The sequence below is a fragment of the Podarcis raffonei genome, chromosome 4 (genome assembly GCF_027172205.1).
Source record: "Podarcis raffonei isolate rPodRaf1 chromosome 4, rPodRaf1.pri, whole genome shotgun sequence".
NCBI lineage: Eukaryota > Metazoa > Chordata > Lepidosauria > Squamata > Lacertidae > Podarcis > Podarcis raffonei.
In genome coordinates, this window is record NC_070605.1 from 43,381,808 (window position 1) to 43,395,378 (window position 13,571).

Here is a 13,571-nt window from a genome sequence, read left to right on the forward strand (position 1 = left end):
GTATTCAAAACTGAATGTATACAATTACCCAACCTTGGCACAGTCATAAGCCACCACTGTTGCTGATACAAATAGCTAATCTTCTCAGGTTTGTGGGAAGAGCTGACTTCCAATAGTTACTCTTCAGTCATTGGGATGTCAGACTTCCAAATATCATCTAATAAAGTAAGTCTTACATATACAAAACTAACATGCAAGGCTTTGTATTCAGGGTTAATTTCGTTCATTTAGCTTGAAAGTGTTCTGCCCAGATGAATAATTGCCTGGTACCTCTTGGTTTCAAGAGCTGAAACATCTTATCTTGGAATGAATTCCCATCTCAGACCCTTTCAAGTTCTTGGCTAGGTGACACATACATATCCCTTATGGCTGACAGAAACAGGATAGATTAAAACCCCCAAATGGACCGTGTAAACATGCCAGTGCTTCACCTTGAACATTTGTTTGTTTGTTTGTTTGTTACCTGGGACTATTCATATAAGGCAGGGATGGAAAACCTGTGGCAGAAGAGCAGAAATAGAATGCAATAGCAGCCTCTCCAATTGTTATTCTCAGCAACTGGTATACTGCCTCTAACATTGGAGGTACAACATAACTGTCATGGCTGGTGACCCTCCAGATGTTATTGCACTCCAACTCCCATCAGGCTCTGTCACAATGGTTAGGGATAATGGGAATTGTAGTCCTACAACAGCTGCCAGGCCAAAGGCTCCCTATCCTGATATAGGGAGTCCAAATATCACTCCCAGGGTGGATCTACACTCATGGTTTATAACGCTAAGGAAGAAAATAAAAAAAATTAAAAATTGTCCAGTAGCACCTTAGAGACCAACTAAGTTTATTCTGGGTATAAACTTTTGTGTGCATGCACACTTCTTTAGATACTCTAAGGTGCTACTGGACAATTTTTTAATTTATTTTGACTGTGTCAGACCAACACAGCTACCTACCTGAATCTAGAATGCTAAGGAAGAGTTAAGGAATGTATATCTTAATGTATTGCTTGTAATATTAATAATGTGTTATTAAAATGTAACACCAGAGGGCATTTTCTAGGGTGGAGACTTAGCTCCAACCAATAATAGTTGAGGACATAGAGCGGCATTCACCTATTGAGTCCTGTCAGCCAATCCTCTACACAAGGACTTCTGCTTGCACAAGAAGGCTTCCCCATCCTTCCTCCATACACTCCCTGCAGCCCCCCAAAATTGGCTTGGGGGTCAGAAGAACCCCAAAAAATGTGCACTGGGGAGGAGATGGGGGGATTGTTCCATTTGGCAAGTTGAAATGATCGGTCTAATGGAATGATCACAAGTGTGGCATTGAATTCCTCCCACTATTTAACTCTATAATTCCTAATTACTACATTCTGTCCCCACCTAAATCACAACTCACATGAAGTCCTTCAAAGGACAAATAACGAATAACACTTCTCCTCAGGTGTAGGCAGTGCTTTTTTTCTTAAAAAAATGTGTAGGGGTTACTCTCATTTTCCTACTCATATTGAAATACTGTTCCCCAATGAGGCCAAATTTAGATTCACAAAATGTTTAGGGGTATGCGTACCCCTGCATCCCCCCAGGAAAAAACACAGAAGTCTCTCTAGCTTGTGGGGTTTCTGTCCATTACTGGGGTCTCTTGACTTCCTGATCAGCAGTTTTTGTGAATGGCCCCACATGTCCCAGTTCAGAATTGTCAGTGACTCTCATGAGCTCTGCTTCTGGGGTAATCTCCTTCCTCTTTGGTGACTGCTGTGGTACTTCTGGTATGCCTGTCCGTATAAATGCAGATATCATTCTTGTTGCCACTGGTACCTTGTTCTTTTTAGTATAAAGCAAGGTTACTCACTTTGTATGTCCAAAACAAGACACTATTTATTCCTGAACAGGCTGACACACAACATAAGAAAATGTAAAAAAGCACAAGAAGGTTACGGCTGGAGTCTTAGTTCCAACCCATAATAATTGGGGAAAATATTTCATTCTATAACGACAAATTACTACAGTATTGGCTCCATCCTCCTTTGATAGGAAGCAGTACTAGAACTTGTTATCAATGCCTCAGTATGTCAGTGGCTCAGCACAAATAATTTCCCATCTATATCTCTGTATCTCTGCCTGGTTCCTTCTATTTTGGCTTTGCAATAGCAAACAGCAGGGACTCCTCTGAAACGAGCCAATAACCCTATGTAGTGAAAATAAAAAGCATTCCAACTTCTGCTAGAGAATTAAGTGCCTATATGATGTCGAAGAACCTTATTTTAACAAGCAAGATTCTCCATAGCAAGGTAACTGCAGATAGGTTTTGTTGTTGAGATCTTTAGTTTTTCTCTGTCAACCACAGACCCCTTCTTTAAAGTATTTGTTCAAAATAGCACATGCCTATTTTGAAACTTTCCATCTGTCATGAACTTCTGCAAACTCTTCTGAAAAGTGCTGAAATTTACTAGCTGGCTTCCATTTAATATGTATATGAAATTTAGTTCCTGGGTTTTCTTTCTGTAAACATTCCTGTTAAACATGGACAGATCAATCTATTTCCAGTTTGTGTAATTTTTGCATCTGTTCATTCCATTTTATTTTTGCATCAATCTGCGATTTAAAAAAATAAATACTATTTTTTAAAATAGTACTTAAATATGCATCTTATATCAACACACACATTTCTGAATAGATTTTATCCTAAAATACATACTTTATACATATTTTATACATCTTGGTACATTTAGTGAGCCAAGAACTACTGTAAAATTCAGAGATCTACAAAACATAAAAAGATTATATTTGCAAAGTTTAAAAAGATTTGTGTATTAGGCTGTAGACATTATTGGCTTAAATGCAGCTAGGTTGTTCTTTTTTCAATTCATATCAAAACTGGGAGAAAATGCAGCAGCATGTAGTATTTCATTTTTTTAAAAAAAAACAGGATACAGGATATATATGGCTTGTGGTTAACTGCCATGTTTACACCACTTTCCAAACCAGTAGTGGGGGAGCACAAGATGCAGAATAAACAGGAGTGTATACACAGCCTTCGTCTGGGATGCATGAATTAAAATGTTTAAAAATGCAGAGTGAACAAAATTATCCCCAAGGTCTAGAAGCTCTTGTACAACTTAAAGAGCTAGGTTGCTATTATTACATTTATTAATTACATTTTTATCCTGTTCTCTTCCAGAGCTCAGGGGAATCCATCCCTTCCCAAGAACCCCTTGAGTTTTCAGATGAAACAAAACTATTCAGGTGGATAAAATTTCATGTAGTCTCTGTAAACTTTGGAAGATGCTCTCCAAAGTAGAAGACTAGACAATTAGCACACTGCCATGCATGTCTACATCAGTTCCATTTAATTCTATGGGAGTTGCTCCCAGATAAGTATGTTTAGGAATGCAGCCTTAATAAGCGAGTTCCAACTTTAGTGTACGGTGATCGACACTGGAACAGAAACAAAACAAAACAAAACTGGATGGGGTGTGGGTATGTGTGTGTGTGTTTGTGCGTGCTAGCTTTACATATATGCTGGTGGCTTCTAACTTGACAGTGACTATCCAGAAAAAAAAGAGCTGAACATATCAGTTAGCTAAAAAGGCAAATTCAATTCAAGAAATGAGCTGAAAATAAAACAAATCACAAGTCGCAAAATGCATTTTTAAATGGTTAGTCATTTTCAAAGTATCATAGTTTAGTCATCCCATCTCAAAAGTGATTTTAAAATAGAATATACACACACATATATAGAGAGAATATATATGTGTGTATATATATATATATATGTGTGTGTGTGTGTATATATATATGTATATATATACACACACACATACACACACAGTATATATAAACAGTACACACACACACACACACACACACACACACACAGTAACTAAATGAACAAGGGGTTGAGGCATCATCTGCCCTATTCTTAGTTTTACTGTAGTTTCAGCATTTTGAACCCAACTTGGCTTTCCAATGGGAAGGATGCAAGGGATTTGGAAAGATGGTCCAGAACAGGGGTGCCTTCCAGATGTTTTGAACTACAATTCTCACCATCCCTGACTATGGCTATGTTGCCCTTTAGATATCGGAAGATGGCTATCATATTCATATTCATATCATATTCAGTCTTCTCTTTCCAAGGTTAAACATATCCAACTCCCTCAACTGTTCCTCAGAAGGCTTGGTTTCCAGACCTTGGATAATCTTGGTCACCCTCCTCTGCACACACTCCAGCTTGTCAACATCCTTCTTAAACTGTGCCACCCAGAACTGAACAGTATTCCAGGTGTTGTCTCACCAAGGCAGAACAGCTTTTTTTTGTTGCTGCTGCATCACACTGTTGACTCATGTGGTCTACTAAGTCCCCTAAATCATTTTCACATGTACTACCGGCAAGCTAGGTGTCCTCCACCTTATATTGGTGCAGCTGGTTGTCCCTGACTATGTGTACAACCTTACATGTGTCCCTATTGAAATTCATTTTGCTAGTTCAATAATGCTTCATCAATAATGGTTACTTATTTATACATAGAACTTGAATGAGCTTCTTAATACTGTTTCCATTTCTATCCCCTGTCCATGTCCATACTGTATTTCTGATTAGTTATTTCTATATCAAATTCCCTTAAATATGAAATGCAATGCATAAGCTTTATGAGTTTAACTGGTGGGTATTTTTAGGCAAGTAATAGCTGTCTTGTTGGCTTGGAGGTTGAAACAGATGGAGAGAACATACTTGGGTCATCTTTTAATGAAGGAAGCAGGGCAGGGGAAGGTCGCCATTTGGGCAACTGAGAGACTTTTGACATTTGGAGAGACAGGCTTATGGCTTCCTTCCATCTTTAAATGTGACATGACATTCAGTGATAATAAGGACTAGAGACCTCATTCGTCTAGCAGTGCAGGAAAGCCATCACATTCTCTAATATACGTTAAAATTGTGGAGATATTTATTTGAGATCTTCTTTTAAATAACCAACAACGATGTAGCAAACAGTGACATTCAAATGAACCCATTAAGATTTGCCAAATCACTAAGGATATATATATATATATATATATATATATATATATATATATACTGTGTATTCATGCCACACAGAGATCTTGTCCTGGAAAACAGAGCATCTGACATCCTCAGGCCACCTCATTACTTTGAAGTTATATGGCCTTGGTTCTGTTGATTAATGTGCCATGATATTGATTGCCTGAGTTTTTAAAATTTATTTTGCAGTTGGCATTAGCTGAATGCCGATCTAAATAGATAAAGAATGTTCCACATGATCATGTGAAAAGAAAAGTGCTTTTTCTGGAGGTGCCCTGCCACTTCCTTTTGCACCTGTTGCCTGCACATTTCATCAGGTGCCATCATCATCATTATTTGATAGCCCTTCACCCCAAGGTCCCAGGGCAGGTTACAACAATTAAAACAGAATGTCAAAAAACAGTTTGAAACAATTTTCTTCAACCCAAGTCCGTCCACCATCCTTTAACACAAAACAAAGAAAAAGAGTTTTGCTGGGGTCATTTCAGGGAAGTAAATCCAAATTATTATTGCAGACACAGTCTTTCTAACTTATTGTAGCTATGCGCTAGTATATTACACTATTACTGCAGCAATCAATGCAATAGTTTGAAATAGGACTTTCATTCTGCAGCTCTCTTTTTAGCTGCTAATAAACTTTCTCAGCAATTTACCTTTGGGGCTAAAATGTCTCAAAGGTAGTCAAGCATGCAGCCTGGCTCACTTTATATACTGATTTAAAAAACACAACTTAGTCTTAAATTTTCCATGGCAGAACAAACACTTCCCTGCTTCCCATCCAGTTTCCTCACTTATCCCCATGGTTGTTTTATCTGACTGATAAAAATCTTGTGCACGGCACTGAATGACTAATGTTTGTGCATCTTACATATTAACTTGGTTTTAGAAGTAATTGCATAGAGTTCAGTTTCAATGATCATTGACTCAAGCAAGTATTGAAAGGTGGTCAGTGTGTACATGTATACGGATGACACACATGACACACATTTATAAACAAGAATCATTTTATATAATTATGGATCCATAATTAACTGTACATCACAGGTGCCAGCCAATAGCTGGTGCTGCAGTGACAATCCATGCTGCACTCAAAGACGCCAATAGTTGTTTTTGTTTTTGTTGAGAGCCAGTGTGGTGTAGTGGTTAAGAGCAGTAGTCTCGTAATCTGGGGAACTGGGTTTGCGTCTCTGCTCCTCCACATGCAGCTGCTGGGTGACCTTGGGCTAGTCACACTTCTCTGAAGTCTCTCAGCCCCACTCACCTCACAGAGTGTTTGTTGTGGGGGAGGAAGGGAAAGGAGAATGTTAGCCGCTTTGAGACTCCTTAAAGGGAGTGAAAGGCGGGATATCAAATCCAAACTCTTCTTCTTCTTCTTCTTTTATGGTAATTCAGGCAACACTGAATTTCTGCGGTGGTTACATTCTGGGGATAGCACATAAAGCCAAAACTGCATATAGTCAAAGCATATTGGATGCAATGGCAGGTGGGGTTTTCAAAGTTTCCCTCCCCCAGACACTCATCCCCTTTTTGCTGCCTTTAAAAAAATGTTGTTGTTTTTTGCCAAGCACATTAAATGCGCAAGCTAAATGCATGAATGTTGCAAGTTGCCTATATAGAACTAGGATTCTATTATCAGCAACTCATCCTTGCGGTTTGAGCCCGGTTATAGAATTTCTTTAGAATGGATTTGGTTGGTGGAATACAATGCTACACAGTCTATTTGCCATTGGGTAGGTAAACCAGGTAGGTAGACTAGGTCTTGACCTTACTACTGCAAGTATCTTGTGATATTTCCAGAGTAAAGGTTTGTAGCACAAACAGATTGCTCATATCCACCCCCCCCGGTGTTATGTTTGGCAGAAAATCTGTTACACTATATCGTGGCCCACTTCACATGGAACAAACAGCTTTGGCTGGTGGCTCAGCTCTGGCCCTTTCTGGACAGGGATAGCCTAACTTCTGCGGTCTGTGTTCTGGTAGCCTCTAGGCAGTGGCGTAGGAACGGGTGTGTGGTGGGTGCAGTCCGCTCCGGGTGTCTTCACTGAGGGGGGGGTGACAAAATGGCAAAAATATGTGTTTTTAAAATAAATAAATAAAAATTGGACTCATGACACTTTTTTTGGGGGGAAATAACTCCTGCACCCACTACACACACCCTTCCTATGCCACTGGTAGCTAGGTGAGGCAGGGGGCATTGGGCGCCATATGTGCCTGAGCCATGCGAGCCCTGCAACGTGCCTGAGCTATGCGTCTCTCCTGAGGGGGAGGTGGCAGACTGCCTGCCTGCAAGCTGTGCGCTGCTTTTTCGAGCAGCATGGGCTTTGCGTCTGCCCACCACCTCAGCTGCCCTATAGTTGAGGGAGAGGCTGCGGAGAGGCTCCATGCAGTGCGCCCTGCCTTGGCTTGCCCTGACCCCCATGGCTGGCTCGCCCTGCCCCCGGCTGCAGGACGTTGCACTGGGCACCCGAGCAGCTAACTACGTCACTGCCTCTAGGTTACATGACTGCAACACATTATAAGTGGGGCTCCTTCTGAAAACGGTTCAGAAACTTCAGCTGGTGCAGAATGAAGTGGCCCCTTTGCTAACTGGGGCAAGATGATTTGAATTTAAAACACAAATCCTGGCCTGACTGCACTGGCTGCAAATTAGCCTCTGGGCCCAATTCAAAGTGCTGTCTTCAACCTATAAAGCCTTACACAGCTCAAGTTGGCAGTACCTCAAGGAGCACCTCACCCCATATGAACCCACCCACACCCTGCAGTCATCACCTGAGGGCCTTCTTTGTGTGCCCCCTCCATGAAAGGTCTGGAGGGTGGCAACACAAGCATGGGTCTTTTCTGTGGTGGCTCCCAGGCATGCTAATGTTTTAGGCACCAGGCTAAAACATTCCTCTTCTCCCAGGCCTTTGCCTATGTAAACAATCTATGGCCTTTTAAACTGCTGTGGGATATTATTTTGCTTGTTATTATGATACGCATTTTCATGTTTTTATAATGCAAACCACCCTGTGATCCTTGGATGAAGTGCAGTATAGAATTAATGATAATGATAATAATAATAATAATGATGATGATGTGGTTTATGACTAGAATGCTCCTGGTTTTCTAGAATAATGTGTGAAATTTCCCCCAAGTTTTCACTTTCTAGAACATAAAGATAATAAATCCAATAAAATAATTTTTTGAATACATTAATCATCCCAACTGAACAATATTAGACATAAGGCCTTTCCTAAATCAGCCAAACTGACAAAGCAAATGGCAAATTAATAAAACTAAAATCCAAGGAAAGCGGAAGCAGTTTCTGAAAACTGGACTGTTCGTATTGAGTGTTTTTGGCTGAAGACAAACAACGTTTCTTGTGTTTAGTCATCCCTGTGGTGAAATATACGCTATTAAACACAGCTGTGCTACATTGGCTTTATTGAGCCCTTGGCCTCTCATTTTGCTTTCACAAAGGCCGAACACCCCCTTTTCAGGATATAACAAATGTGCGCTGTTTTAAAAATATCTCGGGAACAATGAATCAGAGCAGTTAAAATAAGCTCCCCAATACAAAGGGTAAAGTGAATCAATTGCAGAGATCACTCTCACGGCTCTATAGAGAAACCAGTGTTTAGTTAACAGTCACACAGAAGACTTCCTGCCATTGCATATTGCCCTTCTGTTAAATCATCTGGTTGCTGCTCTTTAGTTATTTCGCACCAGCTTTGGAAACTGCCTAAAATGAGTCAAACCATCGGTCCATTTAGCCCAGCAGCTCTCCAGGATTTCAGTTTGGTTCCGTTACTTTTATTGGTTTGTTTAAAGTGGTTGATCATCCCAAAACAATACTGCATATCTAGACAATCTCCAAAAGATGAACAAACAAATTCATTTCAGTGATGATAAGAGGCAAGTCCAAATAAGACAAACTGCAAGTAAAGGAAGAAGTAATTCATGAGGCTTCTAATTTTACAGCTGCAACATCAAGAAGTTCTGTCTTATAGGCTACATCAGGGATCATCACCACCCTGTTCTCCTTATTTGTATTCACACTACCACAAGACTCCTGGCTAAAGTTGGTCAGAGTTTTGAGTGGGAGCATTCCTGTTAGGGGAGACCACCAATGACTAAAAACACAGGCTGCATACACACAATCTATACCTTTAAAAAGGGAGCAGGTAGCGCTGTGGTCTAAACCACTGGACTTGCTGATCGGAAGGTCGGTGGTTTGAATCCGTGAGATGGGGTGAGCTCCCGTTGCTCTGTCCCAGCTCCTGCCAACCTAGCAGTTCGAAAGCACACCAATGCAAGTAGATAAATCGGTACTACTGTGGTGGGAAGATAAATGGTGTTTCTGTGCTCTCTGGCTTTTGTCACGGTGTTCCGTTGTGCCAGAAGCAGTTTAGTCACACTGGCCATATGACCCAGAAAGCTGTCTGTAGACAAACGCCGGCTCCCTCGGCCTGAAAGCGAGATGAGCGCCGCAACCCCAGAGTCGCCTTTGACTGGACTCAACCATCCAGGGGTCCTTTCCCTTTTACCTTGAAAGCATGTTTGAAGCACATTCTTTCCTGCAAAGGATTTTGAGCACTGCAGCTTTCTCCTCAAAAAGTGACAACTCCCAGAAACCCTTAACAAACTAAAAAAGGACTTTAGCTTCTTGGGAGCAAAGGTCTGTCAATTGTGATTATTTTGGTTCAAGAAGGACTGCATGTTCTGATTAGCCACTAGGGGGAACTGCTGGCCAGGGAACGAGACCAGGCTGTTCTCTCAGCAAGCTTAAGACCTGTAGAGACTGACTAACCTCTGGGATGCTCTAAGCGCATAACTCAGCATTACCAGCCATAGGTGACTGCCCGTTGCTTCAGCTGGCACTTACCAGTGGATTTCTGGCCAGAGTCTTTGTTAGCAGGGAACCAGGGAACAATGGATGTGTAGATTACACACACGAGGCTGCTAATGGAGAGGCGGGGAGAGTCTGCCTCAGTTTTTGGCAAGTGTTCGGTGACAACAGCCTACCCTTCAACAGTGACTTACAATGCAAATATACACACGAGGATAAACAAAGGCTGCGGTCCCATGAATACTTACCTAAAGCCAACTGAACACAATGGCAATTCATTCTGAGTGAACGTGTATTGAATCAGGAAGCATGCTAACAAAGGCCGAATTGACAACAGAAACCCCAAATATTTCTGGGTTGCTAGAGTATGAATACTGAACATCATCTGAGTATTGGGGGGATGATTTAACCCACCTGCCTATTGTTGCCGCTTTTCAATCCTAAAGTGTCCCTGTAGTTTTTATGCTGCTACCGCTACAGAGCAATAGAGCATCTCTTCTAATATATAGGCGATTCTCTGTGCTTAAAACAGCACCACCTTCATAATATTTCAGCAGGGTACCAAAACGCCTGGCACCAAAATGATTTGATTCTGCTTATTTACTTATTTGTTTAATGGAGTTAAAAACCGCTTCACGGCCAGAGGCTCTTAAAGCAGTGTATAACACAAAAAATAGGCTTTAAAAACAGCAAAACCATTCTTACAGTTGTACAATTAATATTCCATAAAATGGCTGAGTCACACTTCAGGAGAAAGGTCTTCATTATGTGGAAACTAACAAATGCATCACCATAGCAGGACTAGGAAGGTTTAGTCACAAAGGACCTAAAGAGCCTAGTATCTGGAGGAACAGGCTGGGAGAGGAAATGGTCTCTCCACACTTGAACCCTAGAGGCAGCATCCATCCACTGAACTGCCAACCAGAGATTAAGGTCTGAGTCCTGCCCCAGGGTTCATGCTCACACAACCCCACGTGCCTGATGTAACTGAGGGCCCACCCAGAAGTCTCCAAATATTGCGCAAGACTCCAGATACATGTGCGGACCCAAGAGACACTCCATACTGGGGAAATAATCTGCAGAGCCTTCTCCAACACAGGAGAGCGCAGTCTGGCACATTCTACTCATGTAAAAACACCAGGCAGGCCCCACAAATAACCCAGAGATGCATTTTAAATAAAAGGACACATTCTACTCATGTCAAAACACGCTGATTCCCAGACCATCTGCGGGCCGGATTGAGAAGGCGATTGGGCTGGATCTGGCCCCTGGGCCTTAGTTTGCCTACCCATGACCTACAATTCCGAGGCTGTATCTTATACCATATTCTCGTGTCCTCTCCAGTCTTATGCTCACCTCCCCCATCCCTGTCGGTTTTCTTCTGGCTGATTATACGGAATAAATGACGCCTGTTTCTATTTTAACCAGTTTTCCTACTTCATCTATTGTGTGTATCTTTGCAGTGGGTGGAAACAGCAAGAGCAAGGAGCTGAGTAAATGGAAGGGATGGTTTGGGGAAGTGTGACTCTATTTATATGCAGTGAAGTGCAAAAAAGGGGGGTTGCATTTTATTCCTTTCATATGCAATAGTTGTGGGGTGGGGGAGTGGATTTCAGCCACTTTATCTCCAGGCAAGAAAATGCCAAAAGCAAAGCGAACTTGGCTTGAAAAGGTTTTCAGAAAAGTGAGCTTAGAATGAGGCATAGTTTCTGTTGTTGCTGCTAGCCATAGTGCCTTAACACAGTGGCCAAGAGGAAAGGGAACACTGGAATAGATGCTAAGGGTGGAAGGACCTGGAGGGAGAATCAATGGAGGGATCAGAACACAGCATGAAATACTTCAGGGTTTGCTACTGAATTGGGGCTGGTACCTGAACTACAGGGCTCCAAGGTCATTCTTAGGCACGTAGCAGTTGGGGGATGAGGATATGCCCTTTTCTGGACTGGTAACTGATTAAGGAGTAGAAAGCAAAAATCAGGAATAAACTGGACAGTTCTCACAATGGAGAGATGTGAGATGTAGATGATACCAGTTGGCTGGAGCATGGTGCCTATGATGCCAAGATTGCAGGTTCGATCCCCAAATAGGGTAGCTGCATATTTCTGCATTGCAGCAGGTTGGACTAGATGATCCTCGGGATCCCTTCCAATTCTGTGATTCTATGACTTAGGGCGCTAACTCCCAGAAGGGATTGTGAAGCACTCCAGAAGGAGATCACCAGACTGACTGAAAAGGCAACAGAATGGCAAATGCAGCTTAATATACATTTGTGTAAAGTTATGTGAGTTGGAGCATTTTTTTTTAAAGCAATGTTAACTTCACATATTCACTGATGGCATCTGAGCTGGAAAAAGATATTGGGCCAATAAAATAAAAAATAAAACTGCCAATAGTCTTTATACAGATCTGTGACCACAGTTGGAGTACTGTGTACAGTTTGGGTAGCTGCATCTCAAAATACATCTTGTTGGGCTGGCAAAAATGCAAAAAGGGGCAGTGAAAATGATCATGGGGCTGGAGCAGCTCCCCAAATTCCCACACCTTCTCCAACAGACGGGGTCAGCAGAGTTGGCTATTTTGCTCCAAATGCAAGGACCCATGGTCAATGACCTTGAGGAGATTCTCACATAAACGTCCAGAAACTGATTTGAATGGTATTCCCATATTTCATCCCAATATTCAGATAAGAGTGTTGCTCTCAAATCTTGTTCCCCCAGCCTTTAAAGCTTTTTGGGGATCCTGTCATTGCTGATTCTTAGGGTTGCCATATTTCAAAAAGTGAAAATCCAGTTGTTGAGTTTTGAGGTTTTTTTTTTTATATTGGCCAAAATATAAACTTACGATTCTAATACAGAATATATTTTAGATATTCCTTTAAAAATAAAATAGCAAGCTGTTGGGAGACCCAAGCTTCGAATGGGGACAGTGATCTTGTAGCTTGAGATGGTTGGATAATGAGGGGAAGAATCGGATGAATCTGGAGCCAATTATGATGGACATTCTGCAATTTTTCTTGAGGCTGCTCACCTCACAGTTCGATTTGGCTATTATTGTTGCATTGATCTAGTGGCTGGAGACATTTCCCTCAATCTTTTGGATATGGATCAGTGGAAACAAACTCTGGCGTTTTCTTAAGTTGGCAGCAAATCTTCATTCCCTTTGTTCACTGGCAGCTACAGCCACACTTTATCTCAGTACTGGCTTGTATCAGAAACGCTGAAGGAGAAAAGGGGCATGGGGCTTGCCATTTATGCCTCCTCAGTTTTAGACCAATTTTTAAGAATGAACACGTTTCCAGGACATTTAGAATGAAGAAGGAACCTCAGATCTTTCAGGAGGATCCTGAGTTTAAATGAGCAGCACACTGTGTTCATCAGCCTTCCACAAGCAGGCACTTTCTCTAAGTTTTGGACCACAATCTATATTTCTCTGGCCTGTGGCCACACTGGCTGAGTCTCAGGACAGACAAAAGACAGCATCTCTTTGCACAACACATAGTTCTATTGTGGAACTCACTCTCAAAGGAGGAGATGATGACCACCAACAACATGGACGGCTTTAAAAGAGGATCAGACTGATTCACAGAGGATCAGACTATCAGGGACTACTTGCTACAATGGCAAGGCTCTGCCTCCTCAGTCAGAAGCAGTGTGCCTCTGAATACTAGTTACAGGAAACCACAGGAGGGGAAAGTGCTATTGTGCTC